The 22,444-nt window shown below is 37.6% G+C and overlaps 2 long non-coding RNA genes across 11 annotated transcripts in view; one reads left to right on the top strand and one right to left on the bottom strand.

Moving 5' to 3' along the window:
* LOC135300279 (uncharacterized) overlaps nucleotides 1–22,444 on the top strand; it is a 108,576-nt gene that overhangs the window by 21,877 nt on the left and 64,255 nt on the right. For 6 of the 9 annotated variants that reach the window (XR_010362135.1, XR_010362134.1, XR_010362136.1 and 3 more), the window contains 3 exons: nucleotides 6,197–6,258; nucleotides 7,357–7,497; nucleotides 9,697–9,840. This is a non-coding gene — a long non-coding RNA (uncharacterized LOC135300279). Of the gene's footprint in view, nucleotides 1–6,196; nucleotides 6,259–7,356; nucleotides 7,498–9,696; nucleotides 9,845–22,444 lie in introns of all 9 variants that reach the window. The other 3 variants (XR_010362139.1, XR_010362138.1, XR_010362137.1) reach the window with 2 other exon arrangements.
* LOC135300281 (uncharacterized) overlaps nucleotides 15,109–22,444 on the bottom strand; it is a 30,617-nt gene continuing 23,281 nt past the window's right edge. For both annotated transcript variants that reach the window (XR_010362143.1, XR_010362142.1), the window contains one exon: nucleotides 15,109–22,055. This is a non-coding gene — a long non-coding RNA (uncharacterized LOC135300281). The remainder of the gene's footprint in view (nucleotides 22,056–22,444) is intronic.

Below are 22,444 nucleotides of genomic sequence, written 5' to 3'. Positions count from 1 at the left end.
GGTTAGGTTTAAATATACTCCCAGTTTTTACTTACTCATTACCAAACTTTATCTGCTGTAACTATTTTACTGATCAAACCCTCCTCTTTAGGTCCCCTAGATGCTAACTATGTCAGCTGGAGAAGACCACTTTTATTAGCACATGTGTGAGATCTCTTTTTGATACCTTCAGACCACCTTCACAGAGAGTTTCAGCTGTCTGTTTCAGGTGACAGATGAACTTAGCTGCTCATGAAGAAAGAAATATTTTATTTCACCAGGATCTTCTAGCTGATGCTCTCCTGTCTTGGAAGCAGCACAAAGAGCTCAGGGTGTCTGTATGCATATCACAATATATGAACTAGCGTAAGGAAGTGAAATCTGATGTTCTGCAAACAAAAAGGTTTGTGTAGGTAGGCCCTTGCTTCTTCGTCTCTCCAGGCTGAGAATTACATTATAACTGAACTCAAGTCTGAGTAGAATTATACATAAAAACATTTTCATTAAGCATGTTTTTAAGTTGAGTTGGTTGCACAATCATCCTGTTCTGCTGCAGGCATAGTCTGTGGGTATGACCACTCTCTTGTGTCAGTTCTTCAGTGAAAACATAGCCTAAAAATCTATCTTTGTTGCAGTTAGTTCCAGTGACAGGAGTTCATTTGTTAAGAACTAAGTGGATTCTTGCCCTGCTGGTGGGCAGTGCATTTAAAAGACATGCTCCATCCCTGTCCTACGTTATATGTTTACAACAAAAGAATTCAGAAACCTAAGTGGAAAGGCTGCCTTGCTGTTGCCTGTGGCACAGATTCTTGCTGTAGCTTTTAAACTGCACCAGTGTTTGACTTTCTCTCCTTGATTATATATTCATACATAGAAATAAGTGTGGAATAAGTGACTGCTTTATAAATGTGCTCTCTCAGAATGTAGAGCTGCTGTCTGCGGAGAACATTTATTCATGGAGGGCCTGCAAGGCCGCTGTGTGAGCAGTAATGTAATCTGACTATGACTGCATGTAAGTGAGGGCAGCCATGCCGCCAAGGCTTGCAGTTGCTGACCTTCAGGATGCTGTGTTTACAGCAAGTCACAGAGAGGCACCAGAACCAAGAACAGGTGGCCTTGAGTTGTGCGAACAGCCTACGGGGCTTTAAACAGTTCTGATTTATTCAGCGTGACGGTCCCTGTATAATAAGGTTGGACTTGGAGATTGCAAAATAGGAAGTTTCCACGTGTTTTTTGGTGAATATGATAAGGAAAATGGGCTATAGTTTTTCATGTAAGTGATTGACATTCATTCCATCATCACTTTTAAGGTTCTGAACAGCATTGCTTGTGGACACATCTTGTGTTCCCTGCTGTTGCCTGATCTCTCAGCCAACAGTGCTCAGGCAGAGCTTCCCATCTCTTGAACACCAGTCAGTCCTTCTTTATAATTTGCTACTTTACCATAGTGATCACGTTCCTAATAACCTCAGACTAAGAAGGTAAGTGTTACTGAAATTATTTGTTGAATTTTCTGGTTTTTTTCTGTTATACATAGCCATAGCCCAGCCCCCACCCCCCCCTCCCCCCCATGGATTTTGTCAGATTTAGATCCGGATCCTTCAAACAGGCAGATTAATTCAGTGGATCTTATTCAGTGTAATAACAGATAATAAAACAGGGACACCAGTGCCCCCACAAAAATTACTTATCTGGTCAGCTCTCTTGAGCAAGAATCTTTGAAACTTAGGTCTGTCAGACTACCACAGAGGTATACCATACATCTCACTCCAATATTCTTTCTTCTGGTCCTAAACAAGTTTGTTCTTGTTTTAAAACTGCCCATTGCACTCAAATATTTAGCAATTACAGCTGTATTTTTGGGTAAGTTAATATTTTTACAAACTCAATTTTATTGTCAATGTAATGTGACAAAAGTCATGGCTGAATATAAGTAGCCTAACTCATTCCATCTCTTACAACTAAAATATTAGGAGTTGGGCATTAAAAATAGAAAATGTGTATACACAATACTTTGACAACTCTGCAAAAGTATGTCTTTATGAAACTGTTTTCTGTTAGATGTTTCTTTCAGGGAAGGTCACTTGCATTGACCTGGGGATGCGGATGAAGATGTGACACAACCATATTGCACAGGCACTTGCACCTGCTCTAAAAGGGCTTTGTCAGAGCCTCTAAATGCAGTTTTCAGTCCAGTCCAGAAATTTTTGACAGAAAAAAAAAATATCTCCAGTTCTTCACATTTGGTGTAGATTAATTTCCATGTACCTTCATAACAAAGTTGAGTCACAACTTCCTTTGAGGAGATCATTCACAGTTCCAGTCCTGGGGCCTTCCTAGATGAGCATTCTCATGGCCTCTCAGAATTCTCCTCTCTCTGTTTCCCCACTGGTTTGTGGGTCTTTCTGACCCAGAGTAGAAGTTACCTGTAATACTCACCTTCACTTAGGATAATGCTGCTATTCCCCACATTTATGGCTGCAGGCTGCATCCTGTGCTGGCCTTTTGTCAGCCACCCAGCTGATGGCCAGCTACAGGGCCTTGGAGACAGATTAGAAAATGTCCTTATTTTCTTTTTTTTTTTTTTGATGAGCAGCTGAATTTGTACCTCACCTGAAGGAGTCAGCTGAAACTGTCACTGTGCAGATAGCCAGAAAACATTAAAAAGAGGTCTCACTGGTGTGTAAAGTGACCTCTTTCCAGACAAATTATCAGATACCCTGGGGAGTTCTTGTAATGATTACTAGCTAATGCACATATAGTGATGGTCTGTAAGGCAACACAATGATTTTACGAAGTGGGGGAAGATAATATTGCATCACCTCTGTTTTCTATGAAACTGCAAATAAACAGTGAACTTTTGCAGACTTCTGTCATTTGTTGATGTTATTTTGTCTTACAGAAGGCAGAAACTGAAATGGGCAGAAACTCAGTGATTTTCCAGATGGTATTTACTTTTCATTTTACATAAAGTCTCTGTTACATGGCCTCTTTTATCCTATAAATTTTTATTCACTAACCACACTCTATCACCAACTTTTAGAATCATAGCAGCATCATTATTGTCCTTATTCAGCAAAACACATATGGTTTCAAAATTTCCAGTGCCCCTCCAGCAAGAATAGTTACAGAATGATCTGAAAAAAAATCTCATTTTTCTTGATATTCTGTCTAAGAGCACTTTAGATTTACTGGAGTTACAACAATAATATGGAAAATGTGTTTTGGCTTTTATAGTATTTTTTATCTTGATGAAGTATTAGTAGGAGCTCTATGTGCCAGATAAAGAGATGGAATCACATTTATATTTGATCCAAGAAAGGTAGATGAAAGCAGTCAGAAAAAAAAGTTACATGAAAAGCAATCAGGTGCTCTAGAAAGATGACTTTTTATTTTGAAAAGCTATGCATATATCCAGCCAAAAGATGGGGATAGAATGAGAATTTGAGCTGCACCATTTGCTCCAGCAGTATTCTCTCTACCTACCCTCTCCAACGGTTGTTATTTTCAATTTAACTTGACTGGTGGGAAAGTAGGAACTAAAGGGCAGTGCAGAATATTGGACACAGTATTTTTGTTTCCTGGAAAATCAGTATCACTCTTCTACAAATCAGGATGCTGTAGCTGTCTGGGCTCATTCTGCACATTGAACTAAACTGCTGTGCAAATTTTCTTCCTCCATTTGCTTATTTTAAGCTCCAGCTAATTACAACTGTTTCATAGTCTTCCGAAAATCACCCTGTGGGAACGTTAGAATAATAGTCTTTTTCTCAGCATTGTAACTGCAAGATATTTTTAAGGTGAACCTGGAAATGCCCATAATGCACAGGAACATATGTTAGTCTGTATGTAGTGCATACCTACCTGCACAAGCTTACCTTGTGGAAAGAGGAAAGAAATAAAGGGCAATTTTACTGACCTTGGTGTCAGGAACTTAACTCTTACAAAAATAAACATCTTTGGGATGAATATAAAGGTTTCTGCATGAGGCAGCTTTTTCCAGTGCATTTTATTTTGTGGAAGAAAAATTTTGGCTTGTTTACAATACTCCCAGATGTCAATTAACTCCTTTCACAACTGCTTTGTGCAGTAAATTTCTCCAAGCTACTGGTTATCTGCCCTTTTGTTATGGATTTATACAGTACATAGCATAATGCATCACTGGTGCCCAGCTATTGCTGTAAGTGAACACCGACTAAGCTAAGGAACTGAGTAGATGTTAACTGCTTTAAAGTAAATTAGGTGGTATTTATCATGGACAGAGTGTTTTTTAAGTCCTGTGGGGAAGGGGTTTCTTTCTTCTCCTTTTTCTTCCCTACAAATTTTCTCAACTCAGATATGCATGAACTACTTATTGAATTACAACCTGCTGTTCATGAATCACTCAGATACTGGCTTGATTAAATAATAAGAATGCCATTTCTATAGAAATTGACTCATTTTTATGTTACTTAAATTTTTTTTAAATGGCAGTTACAGAAAAGAAACCCTCAAAAATACCTTTATTTTTGGATAGATGTTTGAGGCTGGAAAGGAAATAGCCCTCCTGCACTGTGCTAAAATTATTTCAGTGCAGGAGATCCTCTGTACAGAATTGGGATGCTAATTTGTAATTTTTCTTGTCCAGAATAAATGTTTGTTTAACTGACTGCTGGTTATAAGGGAACTGCCTCTATAAACAGAGGTAGTTCCCTTATAACTAAAATCCTGAATTTCACTGTGTGTAGTTTTTGGATGTATCTTAAACCGAGACTGAATACCCAAATACTTGAAAAACACTGAAAAAATAATAAAATTGAAATAAAATATTTGTATGTTCCTAAATGAAATTGTTTCATTTCCAGTCCTTGTGCAGGCAGAAGGAATTAATTTTGAGCTAACCACTAACCACTGGCATTTGGTAGTGCTATTTTGCTTTTAGAGTAGATTTCCTGGCAGGAACGTGTATTGCTCAGAGTTAAGAGGTACTGTCATGTACTGAACAGCTTTGGTAGAAGAGTGACCACAGTCATGTCAAACCTGGGTGGTTGTTTTTTAGTAGTCACAGATAAATTACATTAGAAGAATGAAGAAGTGTTTTAGTTTAAGAAAAAATTTAGATAAAATATAATTTCAATTAGCATATTATGCTGCTTTCTCTCTTCTGTGTGTTTCTACTGTAATTCAATTGTGAAGAGCTCCAGGGGTTTTTTTGTTGGAAACTAATTATCAGCTTCCATGCAATTCAATACATCTTTGGCTTTCTACCTCAGTTCATGATTTTTTTTCTGCTTGTATCACTGAAATTAATTGCAGTTTGTTACCTGTCTAGAAATTATTCAGATTTTAACAAATTTTCGTGGTATGTTCAAGTCTGTTTCCACAAGGAAAGAGGATTTTTCCAGCAAATTTGAAAGCCATGAATATGTCACTGTCAGCAAGCTTTACAATTCTAAGTTAGGGTTTCAAGTTTGAACATTATACAGTTATGAACCATGTATATATATGCATACAACATTCTTTCAAAAAAAAGCTTGCATCTCATGTCAAAGTTTCAACCCTTGAGTAATTTATGCAGTAATACAACCAAAAAATAGTTTAGAGTGACAAGGACTTCTAGAGACTGTTTTGTTCAATGTCCCACTCATTGGGTTAATCTGGCCCTTGTCCCAGCTGAGTTTGAACATCTCCAAGGGTACAGATTCTATAGTCCCTCTGGGGAGAATCTCTCAATGTTTGACTGCTATTACTGTGAAAAGCTTTTTCTTTATATCTAACCTCAGTTTTACTTGATGGAATTTTCATTCATTCCTTCTTTCCCTTTCATCGTGTAGCTCCAAAAAAGTCTGTCTCCATCTTATCTACGCCCTCCTGTTAACTAGGTGTTTGCAGTCATAATGTCCTTCCATGGCCACCTTCTCAGGGCTGAACAGATCCAGCTCTCTAAGCCTCTCCATGTGGTCCATCCCCCGACCATCTTGGTGGCCTTTCCCTTACTGGAGTGCTTTATCATAGTGCTGCTTTGGCTAGAAGTTCTCATTAGCTCATTACTTTGCCATTAATTTGTTGTCTCTCACATTCCTGACATTGTAAATAGTAATGACTGACATCACAAGAAGCAAATAGTGAAAGCATATAATTAGCACTGGAAGTGTTCTCTTTTCTGGTTTGTGTCACCCAGTTGAACATGAACATGCACATGCTAGTTCTGAAAGTCTGATTGCAAATACCTTTCCAGGTGCCAGATGGACAGAGAACTCCCTTGAGGACTCATCTCAAGATCTCCACATATTCAAGGAGGTATCTGCATCCTGAGATCTATCTAAGCTGATTAAAAAAAAAATGTTGAAGAGGCTTTATAATTTTGAATGTCATGTAACAAAGATATTATATAGTAAGGTCTCTAAAGCATTCTTTGCTGCATATTCAGTATACAAGCTGGGCATCAGCTGTAAGCATTTATTTTTAATTAATTTGCAAACATAATGTCCTTTAATATTCATCCATCAGCACCTGCCCTGTCAAAGTTAAATTTTCTCACAGTTTTAGTATTTAGTTAGACAAGTTTCTCCTATCTTAAAAATTATTAGGTAGACGACACCTTCAACAGAATATTCAGACAGAAGATGTCTTTTCAGTGGCAGGCAAAGTAATTTCTCTTCACAGTTTTTAAGAGAAAATAGTTCCTTTAGTAGTAAATGCCACAATCATATAAAAGTAATTATATTTAAAGATGCTGCTGCTTTTTTCAGTTTCTTTGGGGAGAGAATATTCATAATTGTCTTAATCACTCTCAGGTTTTTGCCTTTTCTGACTGTATTATTCTGTCTTCAAATTGTTCATGTTCCCAGTTCTCAGAGAACACATTTCTCTTTACAGTTACACTAAATGATTTTCCTTAAACACTCTCCTCAACAAATCAGTCTATATCAGCAATATAAAACAGTAAAGCTTCATAAGAGATGAAGTATTGCTATTTTTATAGGATGCAAGCTGGATTAAAATTTTCAGAGTCCTGATATGATCCCTACTTATAAACTTCCAGAGTTTGTCAGAAGAAAATGCCTTATTACAGTTTTTTTTCAAAGGTCTCACTTGCATGTATTACACAGCCTAAAAAAGAAATACTAACTCTCCTGTGAATCATGAATAAAAAGCAAATTATTCAAAATGAAGGTTCAGGAAGGTTTTATGTTCCAGGTCTTATTTTAATTCAATCTTATGACAACAGAAAAGAACAATCACAGCCACTTTGTGGCTGGCTTTTGCTAAATACCTAGGTTTGCCCAGGATGAATTTTACAACAAAAAGAAAGTTTAATCAACAATTATGTTCCTTAATGTTTCTTTGAAAGGTTTGTTTGATTATTTGGCAAATTTCATTTTGCTTTTATTACAGTGAGAAATGAACCAAAGCAAGAGGTTGCCATCTCCACACTGATATGCATCCAAACCCCTGGCTACCAAATCAAGCTTGCTGCTATAGTACTGAATTTTGCCTCTTGTGAGTGTGATCGGCTTGAGGAGTCTTTTGGGAAAGGTGGGGAGCTCTCTGTTGGTTGCTATGGAAGAGACAGGCACAGCTGTAGTTTCATCTCATAATCTGTCTAGCAAATGCAACCTCATTGAAAACAACAAATTATTAGTCTCAAAATGTCTGGCTACTGATCATAAACTTCCCTCTTGGTAATCTCTAACCAGAAATGCCCCGACACGTTTTTCAGTGAGAGAGCTCTTAGCAACCAAAGATATCTCATGATGTGAGGCAGACTTGAGTTATATGAAGAATCTTGCATCCAAACTACTTTATTGTTCCAGCAAAACTGCTGGAGTGGGAACTATAATTGGTCTTGAAGGACTACCACCTCTGTTCTCAATTTCCTTTAGTTCATAGTATTTTCAAACTGGGATATTAGAAGTTTTTCTGTGTTTTCTAAGGGTCTGATTATTGATGGAACAGAGTTCTTTATTTGCAGTCATAATTTCTGTTGTGGCATAAACCATGAAGAAAGACTGGATGTTTACACCATAATCTACATTATATAGTGTTTTCTATCTAAACACTGCTTTCATGTGAATCATACTTGCTAGATTCCACCTGTTGTCTAATCACTGTGTTAGCAAATAAACCTCAGTGTGATGGAGGGACAAAAATCAATCTTTCTTCACTGTGTTGTGTCATTATCCTGCTATTGACTGGTTCTGCATTTAACAATTTCCAGTCTCATTTCTGTTTCTTTTCACAGTTCATGCTAATAAACACCATGTAGAACACTTTTTTCCCTTATTGCTTTGAAGGCTAGAATTGTCTCCCCCTCCCTGCCCCCAAATATGGACCTAATGATGTGTTGTGTTTTTTTCATTAAAAGCAAGAGTGTCTATATATATTTCTCCTACAACCAATACTCTAATTAGATGTGGAATTTTAAGAGAAAACCTTTGGTAGTGTGCAGTTTTGAAGATATGATCTCCATACACTGAAGTCCCAGACATATTTGTAACAGAACATTTAATGCTCTGGGAAATGCCTGCAGGGGTCTAAATTAATATCTCCCACTGATAATTATGGAGTTGCCAAAGTTAGCTAATACTGACAGAGCAGAAGCATGAAATTAAATATTTTTGTAACCTTCCATACCAAGGCTAGAGCAGAAGTCCGGGAGGAAAATTTATCTGCAATGCACTTGAATCATATAGGTCCTAGCAAAGTTTAGGTGTGATTGAAATTTCACGAAAACAAAAAATACTTTCATTTTTCAAAGTGTATAATTAGTAACTATCCAAATAATGGTTTTTAAAATTAGTAAACAACTTGAAGAACTTGCTTGAAATTTTTCTTGAATATCTAAAGTATTGCTATATGTTTTTAAACCTAATGGGCTACCTTTCTGTTTAGAGAATCATTTGTTGTGCATCCTTCCAAATTGTGTCTTTTTTGTAATTGCAGGCATACTGAAAGCAAGACAGCCTATGACTAAGCAATAATAAATCAGCCCAGGTTCCTTCTATCAAATCATTTTCTTTAGGCTGAAGACCCTATCCTTTTGCTTGAAAGAAGCAATAGTGCTTGCCTCCTTCTTTTAACAAAGGAATATTATCTCAAAACGAGTAATCTACTCTATTTTTATTGGCCACTGCTGTGCTCCACTTTTACATCATGAAGATATGATCCTGTATAGAAGCCTGTTAGGAATGACGAGTGCCATCAAATGATAACAAGTGGTTTGATAAAACAAGGAAATATAAGCTGCTAAGAAAAAAAAAGGGAGATGAGAAGAGAGGAAGGGACTAAAGATAAGAAAGTATGATGAAAAAACACCATAGCAACAAATCCCCCTGCCTAATTCAACCACATGTTCAAAAGAGAATAATTCTCCTCTGTGAACCATGCTAAAATTTGAACCTGCTGTCTCTCAATTTGGCTGCTGGGACCAGGAGAAACAATACCAGTGGGAGATTTCTGAAAACCAACAGCAAAAAGCATCACAGACATAGAGAGGGTGTGGGCATGGGTACAGGCAAAGATGGTGAGGAAGTCAAAGTCTCTGGAGACTTAAAGTGAGCAGAAAGCTTGTGTTTGTTTTTAAAGATAACATGTGGTTGCATGAAGAAGGGAAGAAAGGACTAAGGGTCCAGCTAGGTCCCAAGCTAAAGAACACCTTTCCCAGCATCATGTGATCTCCCAAAAAGCTCCCATGGTTAGTCATAACACATTCTCCCCTCTCCCCTCTCCCTGCAGTGTTCCTCTGTGCCAACTCCACGACTGACCATCCATGGGCAGAGCTGCTGACAATACAGCTGCCTGCACGGAGGTGTTCATTCTTCACTTCTTTCAGCTTTGGAACTGAAATAGCCTGACTGAAACCATTGTTATCCCTGAGAAGTAGGTCATTTTTTGGCAGTATAACAGAAATAATATAGTTATATGTGGACATATATATGCAACTATATATATTCTTACTAGCACTTCAATTAGAAAAGACGATTCATCTGCCAAAAGGAGCGTGTGCAGTAATGTTTGAGGACATTTTCAGTGGAAATATTCTTTTTGATTACTGAAATTGAAGTGCTTCAGTGAATTATCCCCTTAGTGTTTTCTTGGAAAATATTTACTTCATGTAAAAAATAACTTGTGAACTGTACCTCTCCAAACTATTAGGGTGTTTTGCCATACAAGAGTTACATACAAGTAATAAGACAGTGACAAGACAAATGGAGAAGGTTTTATCGGAATAACTATTGCTTGAAAGGAAGAAAATTACAGTGAGGACTGCAAAGAAGAAAATTACATGTTGTCACCATTTATTTCACACAGGAGAAAAGTTGTATTTTTCCATGCTAAGTGTAGCTGCAAATTTGAAGAGCCTCATATAAACTGTGAATAATTCCAAATAAATAAAACTGCATTATAAGCCTCAAGATAAAAATTCAAAATCATGGACCACCGTCATGATCCCGTATTTCCTTGTGACTATTGAAGCAATACTGCCTACATCAGATACAGAACATGCCTGCTCTTATAGCAGAATACAGAATAATAATTGTCTATGTCATGAGAGAAGAGTCCTTTTCAGCATCACAGGCCTACCCAAAACACTAGGGAGGGTAAAATGAACTTCAAGAATTACACAGGATCAAATAGTGCTGCTACAGCTCTATCTCTGGAAAGTTACTGCCAGAAAAGTAGAGGGACTGTTTGCACCTTAAGGTTGGATGTTTAACATGCCTGTCATATGTCTTGAAAAAAAGCTGTGTGCCAGTGCACTTCTATGTTGAGCCAAGTAGACCTTTTCTAAAGTCATAAATTACATGGTTTAATTGAAATCTATTTTAAAATCAATTCTGTTAACTCAGTGCCTCTGAATTCACTGACGCAAATAGAACAGGAAAAAACAGGTTTAAGCTGATTAAAGAGACTGAACATAAAGACTGAATACAACCCCTTTTTTCCTGTAGCTTGAGCAAATGCAGATAGTGTGGATTTATTCATGAGAAACTTAAGGCTAATGCCATAGAATTTTGTTTTTCAGGACAAGGAGGATAACCAGAACTTACTGGGACAGTTTGCTATGTTTTACTTCTGTTTGCATCATGCCTCACTTGCGTCATTTGCTCTCACAAGCATTAAATTCAGAAAAAATTTATTTTAAATTCCATTTCAATGCATCATGATTCACTTTCACTTAAGAAATGACAGCTTAGAATCACATGAAATTGCTTCCAAAAGGGAGCAAGATACCTTGCCAGGTATTAACTAATTTAGAATCTCTTAAATCCTTCAGAAGAACCACTGAAATGTCAGATGCTCAACTCAGCATCATGTCTGGAAATTGATATGAATGTGAGAAGACCAAAGAGGGTCCTTGGTAGCTCTGACCTCACATAGCACGAAGGGGAGGACTTCTTCCTTTCTTTGCTTCACGTGTTCTGTCTCCAGTATTCACTGTGTATCAAAACCACCTACAAACTCCTACAAATAGGAATATTTATTCATAATCTTACACTCCATAAAATTCAGCAACAGCCTTAGGGTTTTTTCTAGAGGTTTCTGATGCAGTCAACATCAGCATCAGCAGGCTTGTACTGTGATTATGTAGTTGGATTTTCAATTTTTTTTAAAGTACTATCCTTCTGCAAGTGTCCTGACTGTTTTCAACCTTATATAATTTCTCATCAGCAAAATCCTATGCAACATTCTGTGGTCTCCAGTGTAGTTGATGATTCTTGTTGGACATTTCAGTACTGAAGGCATCAGGTACCTATAGGCCTTCCAAGATCTGAACTTTTCTCCTCATATCCTCTATTTCCATTAAGAAATAAAGGACGTATTAATAAGAAAAATATTTTCCTCTATAGTTTTTTCTTCTGTTAATGCATAGAGAAAAGAATCAAAAAGTCTGCTTTCATATTTGGCTCCTTACCTATTGTCATTCAAGTCCAATTGCTAAAAAGTTTTTACTACGGCACCCTCTGGTTCTTTTTGATAATAACAATTTGTGTATTTACTTCAGCAGGAAAAAAGCAGGACTTTGATGAAATTACTTATCTAGGTACAAAATGCATTTTTTAAGGTTTGGCAGCAATGAAGTAAAAAGCATACTTCCCTTCATTATTGCCAGGTCAGCACACTGGGTTTTCTTAAGATTAAGCTCAGCAATGACAATCTAATGGGCACCAAATTACAGTAACTTGCATTTCTTTGGCTTCCTTCTTTCATTACAGATTTTAGTGCTTCATTAGCATGCAGAAAAAAGTTATTGTCACACTCTGTTTTGCTTTTCATTACTAAAATAAATTAATTATGGTTCTTGAAATTCACGAAGCATTGCCACTTCCAGTGGTCTAAGCATATTAAGCTGTCTTCTTGGGAAAAAAACAATAAGGCCACATCAGCAAGACTGACATTTATTTCAATCTCCTACTCTAAAATCTGTAGTTAACAAGGTCAAAAAGCATTGGGTGAATTATGGGACAAGAATTCTTAAGATGATTTGCAGCAGGGATTTATTATGAAGCCAAAATTGTATTGTCAGGGGGAAGCAGATATGTAGTGAATATGAGCAAAAAACCAGTCCATCTACTTTACATGCTGTCAAGTGTTAAAGGCAGGAATGATTCACAACTGCACAAACGGTGCAATTCTGAAACTGTAGGTATTACTTCCTCTTGTATCAACCTTTGAGAAAGAATACCTTTGCATATGGCTTAAGTGGAAATAACTATTTTTTTTTCGTCTCTAAGACAGAAAAGTATTACCCTATGTCCAATTAAGCTTACTTTGAAATGAATAACTGCCATACATGAGAATAAATTTGCTGGAAATAGATCAAACCATGCATTTTAAACGTGTCTACAAAGGGTTTCCTCACTGAGATTTCCTTTTCTCTCTTCCAAGCAATAGAGGTTTCACAGGCCTTTTTTTTTTTTTAATTCTTACACTCTACAGGAGTAGGAGGTCTTGCATGTAGCTTCACATTCCTCCTGAAAATGCAATATGCATCAGGAGTAAGAGGATCTTGCAAGAGGCTAGAGGACAGCATGGGAATACAGGGTTGGATGAAAAGCCCATCCCAAATTGTCCAAGAAGAAAATGAGAAGCTGCAGGGAGGCTCCTGTTGTCTGTAGGCTTTTTTGCATCCTTGGTCTCATGCAACAAATGTTGTTTGATGCCAGCTCTGAGCATGTGCCCTGCTTATTGTTATACCAGTGCTAAGTGATGTAAGAACTGAGCTGAAATAGTTTGCAGTGTAAAGCAAAGCAAGATCTCTGGAAGTCCTGCTTCGCTGTTTCACCAAAGCCGTGAAGAGAGAATCAGGGAAGAAGGTGCTGCAGGACAGGTGCAGAGAGACTGAGAAGTGGTTGAGTCACCCTGTTTGAAAACCAATCTACATCTAATTAGTGAATCCTTGTCACAGCCCTGGAAGGCATATACGTATTGCTGCTCAGTTTTACAGTAGTCTGGGATGGAAAGGAACAAATTCTGCTGCGTTTTAAAAATGCCTTTAACCAGTTGAGTGAAGGCAAATGAGGCAGTAATAGCTGTGAATGTGCCTTATAAAGTACAGCTTAATGCCCCTTCTGGTTACCGTTGCAGTTTACATGCTACAGAAGCCTTATATTTACTGTTTCTTCAATGCCTTATGATTTTATTAAGTTTCACATCCACAAACTTCTTTTCCTTGGAACACTTGATGAGATATATGCTGGAAAGCTGCTAATGGTTGGGTTACTCATACCAAAGGCAGGAGATTTGTGTTCAGGTGTTGTAGTCTGAGTTTGATGGGTCTTTGAGCAACCTGGTCTAGAGAAAGGTGTCCCTGCCTATGTGGTAGGAGGGTTGGAACTAGATGGTTTTTAATCTGGTTCTTTCCAGCTCAGGTAACTCTATGATCCTTTGATATATCATCTTATGAGAGAGACTCTGTCTGGCTTGTAAATAGGTATCAACTCTCTCCTAGCTCCTAAGAAAAATATGATGTAACATGAATGACAACACATAGCATCTGAACACAGCACAACAGAAGAAGTGAGGTACAGATATAGCTTATCCAAACATGCATTTTCTCCTCCCACAACCCAATTCCTTTACACTACTAATATTTACTGGATGAGTTGGGAAAGCAAGGAGGCTTGTACAGCTCCTGTTAGAGCAGAAAATAAAACAAAAGTTGGTCTTGTACTCTGAATGAAACTGGACACATCAGTCTCTAGATTTATTGCATGTTTAGCTGATAAATATACTAATAATTTCAAAACATATTCCTGGCAAGCAGAGTCATATTACATGCAGGTGTTCTTTTGGGAATATCTGCTGAACCTGGGAATCAGATTCAGTGTCTGAGAATACCATGTATTTCTTGTCACTGCTTAAACCAATCTGTCCAGAACACATTATTTCTTTGCACTCTAGGCTTTTATTATTTAGCAAGAAGAAACTATTTTTCCCTTCTGAGTGGATGTCACTTGAATATAACCAGAAGAGCCAAAACTGATTTTGAACATCTTGAAAGAACCTATTACACAAATAAAGTGCACTTTGGGGCTTCCATACTGACGAGTTGAAAGAAAGACACTTTCAAATTGATGCATGCTTGGGAATGCTAATGAGCAGTCTTGGACATATGACTAAACAGCAGCGTTACAATGCTGTTGAGTAGTCATCTTCTCCAGGATGTGTCTGCCAAACAATAGCTAGCAATTTTATTTTTATTACAGAATCTTCTTCTGTATATGGTCTTCATTCTTTCTTTTTTCTTTTTCTTATTTTTTCTCCTTTTTTTCTTTTTCTTGTTATTTTAATTTATTTTTCTTCCTCATTTTCTGTTAGCTGAATATTAAAAAACCATATTAGTAAAACATTCTTGTTTATGGTTAGTCCTTTTATTAAAATATCTCTTAACTGAATTTTTTTAAAGTAACAGAAGTAGCAGCAAAAGTTCAGAAACATTCTATAGTTTCTCTAATATAGAACTAGGACATGTAAATGGGGAAATAACTTCATTTTGATAAGAAGTACTTAATTCTTGGTTAACTGATTTCTTTGTTCTTTCTTCTAAACTACAAAACATATGTCAAGATTACTTCCAGATATAACTATTACATCTGCATTACAGAGAATTCTCAACATTTCAATAGCTCTGGCTGGAGGATCACATAATATTCTGAATATCTCCAGGTATACATATATGTCTGAATCCACTGAAGTTTCCTCACTTTTGTAAGGTCCAGTCTGGATTATTATTGTTTTTAGCATACTACTTTTAAAACCTGCTGAATGCTCAGCCTTGCTAGTTACTCCCTGAGCCTTATTAGGGTGATGCCTGAGGTTGTCCTTTCAGAACTGTATTCCTTATATACACGATCTCCCCCCCTCAAAAAGATGTTACCAGTCTGTGGTAAAGTGAATATCCTAAGATGCCAACAAAGCCCAACAAGCTTACAAATAAAAGGTGTGATATGCTGTAACAGATAGAAGCTTTATGATGCATTTATATTCTTGATGGATATGGAATGTTAGGGGCCAAATGTGAGACTGTATGGCCAAATACATTATGTCAGCACTGACAAACATGACAGCATGGAAAAAATATAGAGAAATTCAAAGATACTTAAAACATTAGGGCAACAAATAACTAAGAGCATGGAAATTGTCCATTTCCTTTATTAAATAAGCTTACATTGAGAAAATACACCTTGGGAAATACATAAATGAACCAAGAAGAAGATGGGCACTAAAGACAAAATTGCTGAGTGCAACCAAGATATCATTTCTTGGTCCAGGGACCATCAAAAGGAAAAATCAGTATTGTCCAAGGTTAAATGTGACTTAAAACTCCTAAGTGGCAATAACTGTCCACACAGGAAGAAATGACAGAGTTGTTCCATTACACTGAACATAAATTAAAAACATTTGTCAATGAGTTCTAATGGCAAGATAGAGTGACTTTTATGCAGGTGAAGTCTCCTGAAGAAGCAACTTTTATATATTGACTATACGTTTGAATAATAACCTTTATGTTAAAATTTCTTTCAGAAGACAATGTCACCTTGCATTTTTCTTACAAAGGGCAATAAAATCAGACCATCATTTCTTCTAAAAATAATATCGATATTTTGCTATCAACAAAGTGGTTATTTAAATGTATTTAAAGACATTTTCCCAATTTAGTTCTTTGTATACAAATATATGAATAATTTATGTGGCTGAATGTAATTTTACAGATCATTAAAAATTTGCACAGCCAGAAATGCATTCCTGAAATCCACATTTTACTTTATAAAAATTGTCATGTTAAACAGTCTGTTAAAAGTTGTCATGCTGATGTATCAAACTTTATTGTAGTTGTCTTATGATGTCAGAACTGTTTGTGCTGGTTTCTTTACAGTCATAATATCATTACTTTACAAAAGAGATGTGATAGGCTTAAACATTCTGCTTATCTAACTGATGATTGACAACTGAACTTCTGCACTGCCAGATAAACACTTATCTTCACATAACATAGTATTAAAAAAATTTAACAGGTTGTAGTTATTCATAACTGCATCTGCTGAAACTGTGGCCTAAAAAATATACTGTATTCTCTTAGAAGATGGTGTTTTCTGGAAGGGTGCTTTTTGGGAAGGAAACTGCTGTGTCATTGTTGAGGGATGTGTGTGCAGGTACTGCATACACCTACAGCCATATCCAAGGCTTTTGTGGTGTGAGTCAGGTGGTTACCTGAAAAAAGAGAGGGTGAACACAAGAAATGATAAGGTAGGAAAGTGTTGCTCTTGAATTACTACATACCATAAGAGTTTAACAAAATTACTATTTTAAAATCTAGTCATTGTAAGTTCTGCGGTCCAGTAAAGTATGGCTAAAGTATGTCTGTTTCCTAGCCATCATTGTTTTAAAAATGTTTAGTCCTCAATTTCAAAATATCAGATGGGATATATGTGCTTTAGCCATTAGTGCTGACTAACGCTAAAGCAAAGAAGCTAAAGGTTTTAAATCATAAGACCTGAAATGATATTTTGGAAAAGGAGAAAGTTCAGCTTTCACCCCTTTGAAAGGTCAAATGGGAATTAAAAACAAAAAAAAAAAAAGACAAGTCCATGAAGTTTTATAAAAGCAATAATATTTTGCCTTTGTATGGTGTTTCTTTTTCTGAGCACTGTATAAACATTAATAACAGCAAAAGTTCTGCAACATGTGGAGTCTCCATTTTACAGATAGGAGAAAATAAGGAATAGAAAAAGTTATGGTCTAAACTCTCAGGAGTGCCACTTAGGTCAATCTCAAAAAGCTAGCTTAATTTATGATATTACATAATACCCAATATTCCCAATAAATTTACGGAAAATATTAATAATTCAGCAATAATGTAGCCAGATCCAGAACTCCTGAACATGTACTCTTAGAAATTAACTGTCTTTTTCTATAGCCATACATAGGCAGCAGGAGTGGCACTAGAAGGCTCCATTTGAATTTTTACTTCAGGGTTAATACAGGGCATAGATTCATCAGATAGCAACCAGTGAAACTGGTAATGTGTCCTCTGTATAAAAAAAAAAGACAAGATCAAATTGAAGTTTTGGGTTTCATTTCTTTAGAGCAGAAATTAGTCTTACTATGGTGTATTATGTGTGGTTGGCCTCTTTGATGCCAGGTCAACTCATGTTTTGGCTAGTAGCCTGCAAAGTGGCAGTACTTTCATTCTGCTCAGTAACTGGTACACAGGAATCCCTTGCATGCATCTTTTGAATCTAGTTCATAGTTGTATTTTTTTGTTTCTAGAAATAATTTTTTTTGTTTCTAGAAATAATCCCACATCGGTACCATGTGTGAGAGAGTGGGACATGACACACATGGTGTGTCACATGACAGAGCATGGTGTAGGTACACTTCAGTTATTCTAGAGTGTGTATGTCCCCCAGTGTGAGCATGAGAAACACTATGCATCCCAACAGTGATCTGCCTAGACCTTTCTTCTGCCTGACACTGGGAAGAAAAACCCTGCCCATTTCTCTTGGTTGTCTCCCAGCATTCACAATCACTGGATACATGTTGCTAGAGGACACGTCCATGACCATCTCCCTTTAGTATCTATTTATGGATTTTTTGACCACGAATTGACCATGAATCCCTCCATGAACATGATGAAGCCAATATTCTCCTACTGATTTTCTGAGTTTCATTGGCTGGTATCTAGTTCTTGTCCCACAGAATTTGTTGAACAATAGATTATTCATTTCACTCACCAGCACCTTCATGTTTTCATCATAGCCCTCCGTGCTGGTTTTGGCTGGGGTACAATTAATTGTCTTCACAGTGGCTGGTACTGGGACCATGTTTTGGATTTGTGCTGAATACAGAGTTGATAATACGCAGATGTTTTTGTTATTATTGAGGAGGACTTCCACAAACCCAAGGCCACTTCTGCTTTTTCTATTGCTGCACTGGCGAGGAGAATGGGGGTGCCTGGGAGGTTGAAAGGACACACCCTGTACTCGTGACCCCAACTGACCAAAGGGATACTCCAGACCATATGACATCATGCTCGGTATACAAAGTTGGGGAAAAAAAAGGGGAAGTGAGGGACATTTGCCGTGATGGCGTTTCTCTTATCAGGTCAGTGTCACACATGATGGGGCTGTGCTCTCTAGAGATGCTGAACACCTGCTTGCCCATGGAAGGTGGTACATTTTTTATTGTTGTTTTTCTTTGCTTGTGTGTGCATGTTTTTCTTTCTCTATTAAACTGTTATTTTCTCAACCTACCAGTTTTATTTTGATTCTCCTCCCAGTTCCACCATGTTGTGGGGAAGAAGGGGATTGGGCAAATGGCTGCGTGGTGCTTAATTTCCAGCTGGCCTTAAACCACAGCACCCCCTCCAGTTTTTCCTTCTCCCAGCTGAGAGTTGTAGTTGTCTCTTTATGTAGGCAACTGCTCTATCTTTAATAATTTTAGTTGCCCTTCTCTAGATCCATAGCTTCTTTCCAGCTAAATAAACATGCACTGCCAGGCTAAACAGCTCCACTCAGCCTTGCTTGGATTGTACATCCCTGCCCTGTTTTAATGTCGGGTGTAGTCCTGCCACAGAAGTGTGATTTTATATCCACTGACTGCAACAGTAAGACTGCCCTACATTCCCATCCCTGCGATTAAAATAGGAACAGTAGCTAACATTGCACGTGGAAATGTGGGGTTTTTTCCTTTTGATTGAAAGAATAGGAATAGAAAAGGAAGCTATTTCATTATGCTTTAAAAAGGGATTTGGAGATGCTGGCATTCTCTAGAAAAGCTTATTTTTACAGCATTTTGAGCCAAACCTCACAAAATTACTGTTCAGCTATGCACTGACTGCACATTGCAGATTTGCTTTCTGGTTGCCTGGATTAAATCTCATTTTAAAATATACCTTCCAAACAAAAACCAAATTCTCAAACTGTCTTTCATTTATAGAAGTAACAAAGCACTTTCAATTTTTCAGTGTTCTTTAAAAATTATGCTTCTGAAAACGTAAGGAATTTCTGTGCATTAAAAGTAGGAAGATACTTAACATGTAAATGTTTCAGGAGAAGGAAAGAAATGAGCTGGATATTGACTTGTTTGACTAAATAGGTGCTGCAAGTCCATCCTGGGCCAATAGATTAGTGACCTCATTCTGTTACACAGCTTTTACAGCTGGCAGGGATATTACAGGTATTTTACGGGTGGAAGGGATATTATCTTGGCATTCAAAAGTCACAAATTCTTCCTGTCTTCTGACACCAAATGCTGTGTTGAATACACACATGCTACTCAAGTCATAGATTTTTATAGCAAAATTCCATTGGAATAAAAACCTTAAATCAATCTTTAAAAATTTATCCTTGTTTTCCCTAGGTCTGTAACAGAAGCATAGTACATCAGCCCAAAGCATTGACAACCCAGGGTAGCATTGTGTCACTCAACCTCATTGGTAAAAAATATAGACAACTGAGTGATGCAAATATCTTTCTGTTCAAACATAATATTAGGGTGCCCTCAGCCAGTGAGATGTGTGACCTGTTTTATATTTGTGCTGTCTTGTAACCCAGTTTCTTGGTTTGTTGCTGGGTCCTGATGGACCACATTGCAGAAGAAGGAGTCCTCTGGCCTCTTGGTGTGTCTTTAGAGTGAATCCAAGACAAAGAGCCTGAGTGTAACTCTGATAGCTTGTGGCATGTTCCCTTTCCAAAGATTTGCAAACCTTGCCCTACTGAGTGTACTGTCTTCACTTAACCTCCTGTCAGGCCCCAGAGCACCCAACATATCCTCCTGCTGTCAGTCTGTAAATACACTGCTCTGTGGGCCCCTTCTTCTCAGGTGCTTCAAAGCAAAAGACATGAATGTGTGCCTAGGCACAGACCCGGACCTTGGGGCTGCAATCACAGTGCCACAAGGTCTGCAGTGTGGGAGGTTACTCAGAGGCACACGGGTCACTCCTCGCTTCTGCCAGCCAGCCAGTTTACAGCAGATGCTTCTCTCAGCACCTCCACACCCTCCTTGGGCATACTTGGGTGCTTTATGTAGGAGATTCAGTGATAGTTTTTAATGACACGTAGGCCAAAGTGTCGGTGGTGTACGTGCTCCTGGATTTAATGTCCTGCATCTGCTAACCCAAGGCCTTTTCCCCAAAGCTGTTGTTCACTAGAGTGTTTGATCCCTTCATACTGTCACTGCTTCTTGGTGAAGCTTGAAAATATCACAAGGCTAAATGAAATCTTTGTTTATCTTAAAATAGACTCCAGCAGTTCTGAGACAAATGTAATTTAAATATGGAGCAGAAAAAGGTCTCTCTGGAAAAAACACTTGGATCTCTGCCGAAGCCACTGCAGAGCTGCCATTTCTCCATTAGTTCAATATTCAAATGCTAGACTGAAAATGACTCTTGCTCTTCCTCACAAGGACTACTTAAAAATGGAAATAACTCTAAATTGCCAGGCAATAATTTCTCTCAGGGGGTCTGCTACATTTTAATTCTACTTACTTCTCTCTTTTCTCCTATGTACACCATCCCTCAAATGTTCTATTTCCTTAAGGCTGTTTATACTTCACCATTAAATTTCTGCACTCTGTCTGCCAGCAAAAATAATCAAAAGTTTGCAGAAACCCAGGGACTGCAGAAGCCAAGGGATGCCTGTCTCAGCTGTCACACCTGGCTACAGTATTTATACAAGGTTGGGTAAACTCACCATATGTGAAAGTCCTCCCACACAGTAAGTACAATAGAGATTTTTCATGATCAGGATAAATAGTTGATTATTTCTCAGATCACAGGTAACAATTTACAGCTCTGAGTGAAATGGTGAAGTAGTGAATTTATAACAACCATTTGAATAAGGGAGGAAAAAAAGCCTGTATACCCGGCAATGAAAGAGGCCGGAGAGCCAAACACAGGTGGGAAAAGCCTGCAGAACATGACACATTGAGAGCTTTCCTCTTGAAGCCCTCAAGGACTCTCCTCTGTGTAGGAAAGGTTCACCTGTTCATCTCTGTAACTTCTGCAGTCTTGCTTTCATTTTGGTCTGCTCCTGAATTATCTACCTCTATGCAAATGCAGAACACAAGTGAGTGAAGTCCTGCTGAAATTTGCAAGCCTTCAGCACTTGAGACAAAAGTGCCTTCAGAACTTGATACAACAGTGCAAGACTTCAGTGGTTCCTTAAATCAAATGACTGACATGAAAATATCTCTAACAGCTATATACTGGAATACTAGAATAGCTGAGAGTAGGAAGGACAATTTCTTGGTTTTCTAGATATTAGAAACTTCAAGAGAAAGGATGACATTTTCTATGAGGGAAGAAGGACCAGATCATGTTTTTCACCATCCCACATGGAAAATGGCCAGTGAGCAATTCATTCTGTATAGAATAGAAATTTTTTTTGCCCTATGTTCTGCAATGCTTGAAACCCATAACCTGGAAAGAGCTGAGTCCAACAGAAGCATTTCCTTAATAGTGCTGCATCTCCTTGCATCCTTAAACCTTTCTGGTTTATCTTGATCCACTGATGCCCAGAGAGTTTCCATGAGTTGATGCTGAGGCAGATAAACCAAGAAGAGGAAAGGAGTACCAAATTGATGTGGAGCTGTAAGACATAAATCAGTGTCAATCAATATTCTATGCTTTTGGAGACACTAATCAATAAGAGGCACAGTATTGCCAAGAATGCCTTCGTTTTCATTAATGTATGAAAAAGCAATGTCAGAGAGAGTTTTCTCTGCTGTTTTGTTTGTTTGCTTTAGGTCAGTATGATGCATTGTGTCTCAGGGAGAAAATGGTAAGTTGTAAATTATGCAGAGCTAGGCAGAAGTGGTCTGTTGTGCATTTTTTTCAGGGTAGAGCTATAATTATTTATTTTTCTTTCTGTGTCCTAAATGTCTGATTATTTAAAAATTGTAACATGAAAACACTGATAGGGATTATGTGCATGATAAAAAGCAGTGACAAGAAGTAAAGTTGACTGTATTGAAGTCA

The sequence above is a fragment of the Passer domesticus genome, chromosome 5 (assembly GCF_036417665.1).
Source record: "Passer domesticus isolate bPasDom1 chromosome 5, bPasDom1.hap1, whole genome shotgun sequence".
Taxonomy (NCBI): Eukaryota; Metazoa; Chordata; class Aves; order Passeriformes; family Passeridae; genus Passer; species Passer domesticus.
Note: the sequence above shows the minus strand (reverse complement) of the source record. Positions and strands in the feature narration are given on the sequence as shown.